Source organism: Columba livia, chromosome 1 (assembly GCF_036013475.1).
Source record: "Columba livia isolate bColLiv1 breed racing homer chromosome 1, bColLiv1.pat.W.v2, whole genome shotgun sequence".
In the NCBI taxonomy this organism is placed as follows: Eukaryota; Metazoa; Chordata; class Aves; order Columbiformes; family Columbidae; genus Columba; species Columba livia.
The window spans coordinates 70,759,411-70,769,534 of record NC_088602.1 but is presented as its reverse complement, the minus strand read 5'-3'; positions in this window follow the sequence as shown (position 1 = coordinate 70,769,534).

The window sequence follows — 10,124 nt, the reverse complement described above, 5'->3', positions numbered from 1 at the left end:
TAACTTAATAATATAATATACTACTACATACTCCAAGCAATAAGAAAATAAGATTCTAGAGGGTTTTTAATAACATCAAGTCTAAACTGCAGTGATTCTCCTGAATACACGAGCAAGTGTAGCCCTTCTGGAGTGACATGCTCTGCTAAGTGAGACATGTACATGCTAGCAAGACAGCACAAAACATTTCTTCTTTCCTAGGGCCTGAAATTCTATGATGTGCCTTTGGCCAGCCTGCTCATGTGCTTCTGAAATCTTATTTTCAGATATCCACATGTGGGGATGAGCCCCTTAAGTGTTGGCTCAGATGGTTATGAGCAAGACTGTGTGATCCCTCACACAAACACCAAAATACTAGCACTGAAAGATGCTCAGAAAGCACCTAAATCTGAGTTTATTGAGGAAGAGCAGGAATAAAGGTTTTGACAACAGCTAGAGAAGGTCAGTTGCCAAATGCACCTGCAAGGACAGGAGCCATTGCAAATCAATCCCATTCTTGCGTGTCCTCTGTCAGGGGCCTCCCACGCACATCTCCGGGTACACTCAGGGATCCTTTTCACATGCATTTTGCACATAAATGTGCCTTTACATGTGTTTTGGTTTCCTGGCAAAATACCCTGAACACCTTTCGAGTCACAGGGCTGTGCCACATTCACTATGTCCAAAGGCTGTGAGCATGACTATTACATAGGAAACTGGAGAAACTGATATTAAAGGTTTTAAGTATTTAGTACTAATGCTGTGCAAGAATTGAATTTAGCCAAAATAAGAAAGGAAGGAACACAAAATGGTGAATTATTGGATCCTAAATTCTAGGCTGGCATATCTGACTCAGACTTTCCTCTGACACTCTTACAATTTTATGCTATATGCCCTCCATTCTTCATCTTTCCTCTTCCTACCTCAATAATAAATTGATAAAATTTCTTGACTACAGTCTGGAATAGCCCCTCTTGTACAACTTGCAACAAAATGGTTTTGTTTGCTGTTGCTATTTGCCTAAGATGCTCCATATGTAGAAAAAAAGATCTTAGAAGAGGCTCTGTCAAGTGAAATTGAGTAATATTGAAACTGTTTTAATACCATGTTTTAAAACTTCTTATTATTTTCATAAGAAGAGCTTTGCTTCCATTGTGCAATTGCTGTGAGAGTCTGAGACAGTTTTTACTACAACAGGTACCATATTTAAAGAGCTGAACATAAATGATACAAAGGAAAGCATTTATCATCTCCTTGGACAAATGCATGTGCTTATAAGCATATGTGTAGGCATGTGAGTGTGTGTTTCTTTATATTTCTGTATATATGCATGTGTTTGCATATTTCCCTCCCTCATCCTACTAGCAGAAGGCAATGTTGAAACCTGTTTCAAAACAAAACAAATTGCCTGCTGGCATTTCCATTTTCAAAATGTTTCAGTAAATTGTTTTGTTAAGAGGAACATCATTGCCATCTCACTTAATCATTATTCTTCTAAACAGTGTTTCCCTTTTTAAAAAACACTGCTTTTTACTACTAAGTTTTACTGATTTATAAGCTTCACTGTCCCTAAAGTAGCAATATTGCAGAGCATGCTGATTACATGACTAGATTTGATGTTGCGAAGGCTGAACTTCTTTCTGAAAATAAGGTCTGAGCTACAAGGCTGTATTGTCCTTACCATGAGTGGAGACAAGAACACAAATTACACAGAAATTACCTATTTATGTAAATAAAAAAGATCTTGCTCACTTAAAAAAATGTGTAAAACACATGCATTGCTTAAAATAACCCCTCCAATAAGACTTATTAATTTCCTTTTTAATTGAGTGATGTTTTTCTCTAAGGCATCAGGAAATCAAGAAGGGAAAAAGTGAATTGCTCTTAGCTTCAAATACTTGTACATTTTCTATATTAATATGTTAACTGATAGGAGTTCACTGACTAAGGCATATTATTTCAATCCTGCAAAGGCAAATACAGTTACCATTACTTCCCTGAGCCTGATTCAAACATCCGCTGAAGTCACTGGGACTCTTAACCACTCACTTCCACAGACCATGAACTAGGTCCAGATATGTATGTTAATTGTGTGGGATGTAAGTTTGGACTGGATGATCCTTGAAGTCCCTTCCAACCTCTATGATTCTATGGTTCCACGATGGGGAACTAATGAATGATAATTCACTAATGAAGAAAGATGGGGACAGACTTTTTAGCAGGCCCTGTTACAATAAAACAAGGAGTAAAGGTTTTAAACTAAAGGAGGGGAGGTTCAGGCTGGACATGAGGAAGAAATTTTTTTCAATGAGGGTGGTGAAACACTGGGACAAGTCTCCCAAAGAGGTGACATACCCCATCCCTGGAGACATTCCAGGCCGGGTTGGACAGGGCTCTGAGCAACCTGATCTAGTTGCAGATGTCCCTGCTCATTGCAGAGGGGTTGAACTAAATGACCTTTGAAGGTCCCTTCCAACCCAAACCATTCTATGATTCTATGATAAGCCTTATTCCTAAGCCTTTTTTTTTTTTTTTTTAATACTGCAGCTACATCAAAAGCAGAATTGCAAAAGAGTATAGAAATGCACAATTCAGAAACACATGGGCTCTCCTCTGAAATTCATAGACAGATGCAAATGACAAGCAATGAAAAATACTGAGTGCTGGATTCAGCTTTCTGCCCTGGAAAATCAGGTAGTGAACTCATAACCACAGCAAGGACTACACGTAGGAGTGCGGTTTCATGCAAGACTTGATCCAGCCTTCTGCATCAGTTTGAACTGAACTCTTGGTCAGATGTGACATCTGCAGCCTCTGTAAATTCCATAGATCAGGTAACGTAGGTCAAACTATTGAGAAAAAAAAAAAATCCATACTCATTTCAGTTTTCCCCAGCTGCTCTTTTGTCTGCTTTACAAGGTTTATTCCCCCCATAAAACTGTACAGTAGTTAAATTCTTAACAAACAGGATGTGTTGGTAAATATATCTAAATTAATACATCTGTTAGTAACCTTGAAAATTATTATAATGAATGTGCTAATAGTTACAAAAATGATATTAATAATGACAATGTGCATACATTTATTTAAAACAAACTCTCCTCTCTGGACCCAGCTAAGCCCTGAGCAAAGTCCTCATCAGTTTTCCTACCTACATTTGCAAAGACCATTTCTTTGTACTTCATCATGGGATTTTCTGAAGCACTCTTTTTTAACCTGCTCAGGTTAAAAAAAAGCCTGAACAGAATACCTGAGTGATTCATCCAAATCCTTGACTACATGTTCTGAAAAAGCCAGATATTTCCCCTAAATCAAAGATTATATAATACCTCTGTGAAATCACACTCCCTAACATCAAGGGGTTTACAGAGTAAGCAATATGGACTACAGCATTTTGGAGTAAAGGCTTTCCACATGCTACCACATTCTGCTGTGTCACTGTTATCTTGTGGTATATCTCTCAACCGAACAGCAGGTGTGTGGTGCCTTTCACTTCAATTCCGTGCGCACCCTGAATGTTCAAAGTATTTCTGACATGGTGTGTGTGCATTTCCTTTTTCTTTTTTTTTCCTGTGCTGAAGGAATAGCTAGAGCCATCGTTGTCATTCATAGCATCCAGCAGCTTCCAATCTGGCATAAAATCAGTCTTTGCAAACATGAAATATCCACTGGTCATGATGCATGCTATTTCTCGTCTCTGAAGAAGTGAACATGCTTTTCAGATGTATACAGCCATACTCTGATATCTGTTGAGGGTGAGTTTCTGAAAACAGCAACGGATAGTAGGTCAATGGATAGCTAAATGATTTTTTTCCATAAGAATTGTTGTGGTAAAGACAACACGCATTCAGGCACTTAATACATACAAACAGGGACAGCACATTGCATTAGAAGATCTTTCCCACTCATGTGCCATTAACATTAACCAGAAGAGTAAGATCTTAAAGGTTCAGATGCAAAAGGAAGATGTGGCAGCAAACCACACTCCAGACAACCCACACAGTTCTATGAGCAACAGTGTGATACACAAACAGTATTGAATCAGAAAAAAAATGCTGTACTCTACACAAGACCATCCATCTTCTCAGCACTCACTTCATATGTGTAGATATTTTATTGGAACAAGAAACACATTCAGCAAAATATGCGGAATTAAACATAAATACATAGTAATGACAGAGTAAAGTGTCATCCACATGTTAAGGTAGTTCAGTGAGGTCTGCTGCTGTTCATCAGACCTGCTTCAATGTGGCTAGACGCCTCAGGGAAGTTTTTTTTACAGAAGATGGGTGGTGGAAGGGTGAAAGATGGAAAACCAAGATAGTAGGCAGACAAGTACAGATAACAGATTCTTAGTGTCTGTGCATATATTCAATGTCTGTGCTTGGGGGAGGTATATAAATACAAGTGAAAGGAATGGCATCAGTTTTAACATACAATAACCATCATCGTTAAAATATATGTTGTTTACAAAATGTAATTTTAACAAGCCTTCTAAGATGCATATAATTGTTTCTGGAAAGCCTAAAATGAAATGAATGACAATTATATTTCAATAATTTATTCTACCATGGAGATTAAAACTAAACATATCCATCAGGGAAAAGGGCGGGTGCTATGTTACTTATATCATGTTTCAAGTGGAAATCACCTAAACATTTTTCCAAAAGGCAGAAATTTTCTCAGTGGTTTACTTACCTAATAAGATCCATTTCAGTTGAAATCTATTTTCTTGTTGCTACTATATGAAATTTTATTCTGCCTTCATGGGAATATCGCTACAGTAAGAAAGACTTTGAAATAATAGAATGTGCAATAATTGAGCTTTGAGGTTATGAGTATTATTTGGAAGTCCTGAAAAAATTATTGTTAACTTCCCTCAATTAGAACAAAACACAGCAACTCCTATTTCCAGTGATTTCAGCTACAGATGCAGAAGTGATAGAGGCATCATAATTTCTATCCTATAACAGTTTTGCTGTCCTACCTTAAAAGTCTGTGTTGATTTAAGGTTCTTTTCCCTCACAAAATCTTTATAGTAGCTAGCTAGCATAGCTTTCAGATTTTATCTTGCCATATGTTTCAAGTTGTGTGCTCCAGTTTGCATCTGCTGAGTATTTGCTACAGCATGGCTACAACATCAACACAAAACAATTGGGACTACAGCCTTTATAATAATTACTCTCTGCAGCTGCTGAAATCAGAGTCTTTTAAAAAATCTAAAAGCTGTAGCTTCTCTTCCTTTCTCTCTCTCTTTTATTTTTATCTAAAGAAAAAACAAGCATATTTTTATGGGAATTTTTGAATTGAAAGATAGAAGCAGATTTTTTTTTTTCAAGGTATAACATAAACACAAAATGCTTTATACTACGGAATAAAATTATATCTGGCTTTTGCCATGACAGATGATTTAAAGAAAAACCCATGTGGAAAAAAAAGGCTGTAGTACAATACATCTTAGGTTTCAGAAGTCTCATTTGGAAAATGATATTGACTAAATTCTGCTTTTCGAAAAAAATATGCTGGTTGCTAGAAACTGAAGAATTTATTAACGTCTAAAAACCGAGAAATCCTAAGCTTCTCTTTCTTCTGGTTTATGAAGGCATTGCCAACCTCTTTATCTCAACAGCTAGGTAGCAAAAACAAAATCAACCTGTCTTTCCAACAAATATATTCAAGCACCTGCATGCCGTTAGATGTGGCATCACTACAATGATTCAGAAGTTATAAAGAAACTTACTCACAGTATCAAGGAAGGGTTTGACTCTGTAGTTCACACAGAGCTGCTTGATTAGACTAATTCATTTGCAATCTGAATGCAATAGCCCTTTTTAGCTGATCCAGCAGTATTATTTTAAAACTGCTGTGATTGAAACGGTAGGCTCATAGGATCATACAACGATTCAGTTGTAAGGGACCTCAGGAAGTCAAAAGCAGGATCTCCAGTGAAGGCAGACCAGGTTGCCCACAGTTTATTCAGTCAGGTCTTGAAATTCTTCAAGAACAGAGGTAGCACAGCCTTGTTGGGCGACATGCTCCACTGTCTCACTGTCCTCTCGGGGAAAAAGCTTTTCCTTGTATCCAGTCTGAACCTCTCTTCTCTTGTTTAGACTTTTGTCCACTGTCTCTTGCCCTCTCACCATGCACCACTGTTAGGAACCTGGATCCACCTTCTCCCCTCCTCTCCCCTCTCTGCATTAAGCTGCTATTAGGTCTCCCTAGGCCTTCTTTTCTCCAGACTGAACAACTCCAGGAGTAATAACATAAAACAAAAGAAAAAAGGTTTTATGTACATGTAAAAATAGTAACAGTGAGTGCAGGTAGCATTATTACTGCTGCTAAAGCACAACCATAAGTTGGCACAGTTACACAGGGGACACTACGTTCCTACTCCAAATGAACAAGGGTGCAGATTTTCAAAGGTACTTAAGGCAGCTAATTTCCATTAGATTTGGTGGAAGCCAGCTATCTAGATAATTTCAGATATTCAGCCATGACACTGTAAGAAAACACATTACTCTTATCACAACCTGAGCCCTTAAAAGTCCATCAAACAGACCAATTTACTGTGAGCATGTGAGCAGCTACAACTAGAATACTTTCAAACCCACAATGAGCAGGTTGGCCAGTACCTAAAGAAAGATAATGCAAGAAAATAAAATGGGAAGGCAACAAATCTAAGGACAAAGGATGTGTTGGATGTGTATGTGATGTTCAAGAATACATTTTAATAACAAAAACAGCTGTTTTCTTTTTTAGTGTGTTAACAAGTCTGCCAAATTAATCTCACTACTGTGATGGTAAGAAACTTAATTTTTAAATTTCAAGACTAAATCAAGAAGCAATGTCAACACTTCTGTGATTGCATTGTGCTAAACAATATGCAAGGTGAATTGCTCTAGAGGACTCTTACCCCAGTCACCAGCTGGAGAACTGAATTTCAGTTCTTCTGGTCATCTGATTTCTAAGTGCCAAGAGTTGAGGAGACCAACTCCATCCTTTGGCCTTACATTAGCAATGGCTCTCAGACTCTATTTCAATCGAGTTCCTCAATACTACTGAAAGTCAGCCTTTTCCTTTGTGCATCAGGACTGGACGCAAGATTCAAATTATTAGCACAGTTACTATAGAACTGCTGGGAATCTTTTTGAAATAGAAAATAAGCCTTTTGGTTTAGTTTTCTATCTACCTGATGATTTCCTCTCATTTTAAAAGGATGCTGCTTTTGGTGGGATTTATTACATTTTCAGATATATGTCAGAAATATCTAGAATGATCAGACAGGTCTCTTTCTGTTACTTTTGTTTTCCAAATTTAAGAATTAATAACTTATAAACAAATGCAAAGCTAATTACTGCCAGACCATAAAATGTTATATCATCGTTTTATGAACATTAATGACAATTTAAAAAATGTTGAGGTTCAATCCACCTAGGCAAACTCTAGCAACAGTTCTGTTACCTAATTAAACCTTGATTACCTAAAAAGTTAGCCAGCCAACATGTCTATATGTGGATGAAATTACTCATTTTCTGCAGAACCTGCACCATGTAATACAAGGGTACGAGTTTAGAAGGTACTTTGGAGACACTGAAAGAAGATGCACAGGAAACTTTTTCTTTCCATTATTAAAGTATTGTTTAAAAATCGTGGGAACAAAAAATGTACTGCAGTGAAGCTGATGTGCTACTAATGTAAGGTCTACATCAGGGGTAAGTACTCCCACATTTATACAGTCTTAAAATTACATTTGGCCCTTTGAAGGCAACTGCGAGGCTGATGTGGCCCCTGGCAAAAATGAGTTTGACATCCTTCATCTATGTGGTAGAGCATTAAATTATGTATTCTGATAATCAAGTTCACCTGAACTCAGTTCAAAATAAATTATAGACATTTTCTTTCTCCTCTTTTGAAATGCACTGTACAATGTTTTCTCTCCCTAAATACATACATCTATATCAGTGTAGGTATATTCAGTGAAAAAAACTGTACTAGGACAAACAACATTATATCTATATACAAGTGCTGTCTTTTTCTTCTTATCAGAACTTCAGAAATGCATGTGGAAGTGCACTAGATCTGACGTGTGCACTAGATCCAAGGAGCGCTACTTAAGAAAAATGTATGTAAAAACCTGCAAAAACATAAGCAGTTGATCCCACTAAGCTGGTGGCTGTATTTGAATTCTTTCTGGACTTCATTGTCGCTTTTCCTAATCTTCGAAAATTTCCACAGGAGCTCCATGGTGAAGGCACAGGAGCTGGGCAAGAAGGCTGCTGCAGTTTTTGTTTTAATGAATGGGTTTCCAATTCTTAAAGCAAGATAGCAATCAGATATTTAAATAACAATAGGGTGCTCTATTTGTTTTCAGGGACAGCGTGAAGATGGCAATTATATGAAGCAAGTCTTACTCTTTCAAGGTTACTCTTCCCTATTCTATCCGTCTACTTTTCCTCTCCAACTAAATGTAGACTAGAAGCACATAGAGGATAATACATTATGGATAACAACTTTAATTCATAAACCTCATAACAGAGAACCCTCAGTGATCTGCACTTACTCTCCTATGCACCAGCAAACAAGCTATAAATCTTCTGAATGTTGTTGCTAATATGCCTATCTTTTCCAGTAATTACAAGCAATATCTCAAAAAAAATAGTTGCCTTATTCACTCCCAAAGTATTGTGGAAGTTTGATAACCATGGATTTAGCATTAGTGAGGAGTTCAAATAAAGTTTCAGTTTCAATAGAAAATTGAGATTTTAGTTTGTTACCAGGACATATATTTCTTTGTCTATTTTTTTTCCCCAAATAGAAGGTGACCACATAGTAAAATCAGGGTTAAAAATGAAACTAGAAATGTTACCAAAATGAATACTGGATAAAATTATTTGCATCTTAATTAAGCCATAATCTTGTTTAAAATAAATTTTACTTGGTTAAAAAACAGGCAAATACAGCCATTACTTGTAGAGTACCGGAGGCATGCTAAGTAATCCAAGCAACAAAAAACTTCCACAAGAACTGTGGCCTGCTGAGAGTACTGGCAAAAGGTCAGCATTAATTTATACAAAAATAATGGTGCTTTTTGACAGGCAGGAAAGTTTTTATATATATAAATTAATTCCAAGTAAAAATTTCAATTTCATATTAAACTCTACAACAATCTGTTCATTAAGATCAGATTTCATATGCTGCACAAGAGTGTTAAGACTAAGGTTGCCCCTTGAACATGCCATTGGAGTAAATTTGAATAACCAAAATAAATTAGACCTGGACAGCAGTTATGCAAAGATTACCTTCCTAGGCAAAGTTTTATGTTAAATGATATTTTTTTTTCTCAAACTTATTATACTAAAATAAAATAGTTCTAAAGCTAATAATAAAAAAGATCAAAACCAGTTAACAGGCATACAACATACCTCTGCAACTCTTTCTCACTATCATGTTTTTATATTCAGCCTCCTACCAGCTGTAACCAAAACATTTTTCCAACTTGTTAAAGTTGGTTTAGCTCTGAAGTTAATGTTTTGCTGATCAGAAGGCGAAGAAATTTCAAAAATGAGTTCAAATCTACTCTTTCCCTTATATACACATAAACATTCATGTGTAGCCACTGCTGCTCTGTTCCACGTGTTCAAACAGTAGGAGTCATCAGTAACAGCAGATGCTCTGCATGAGGAAGATGGTATTCTTTTGAAAAACCAAGACCTGGTTCCTACAGACCTTCATCCGTGAACAGCCTCAACACTCTGAATCACACCAAGAGTCATGTATTTCCATCCACCGTTTCCCATGAATGTTCAACAAGGATGATTGTACCGCCCATCTTCTGATCAGGACTCAGTGCCTCAGGATGAAAAGGTCAGAGCAAATGCGAGTAATGATAATGACTATTGCATTAACAATAATAATCACCCAACAAGTACCTGAACAAGAAAAGTACCTCTGTCCCTCATGGTTTCCACATAGCCTTTCCTATTTCCAGTTTGTTTACAGGTTAATAGCATGTGCTAGAGATTGCATATGTAAGATCTCAGAGATGTTTTAATCAAAATATAGAAATCAAATCTCCTAATCACGGGTTATTTCATTACATACAGATAAAAATCACATTTAACTAATACTATCTAAAACTTCATATT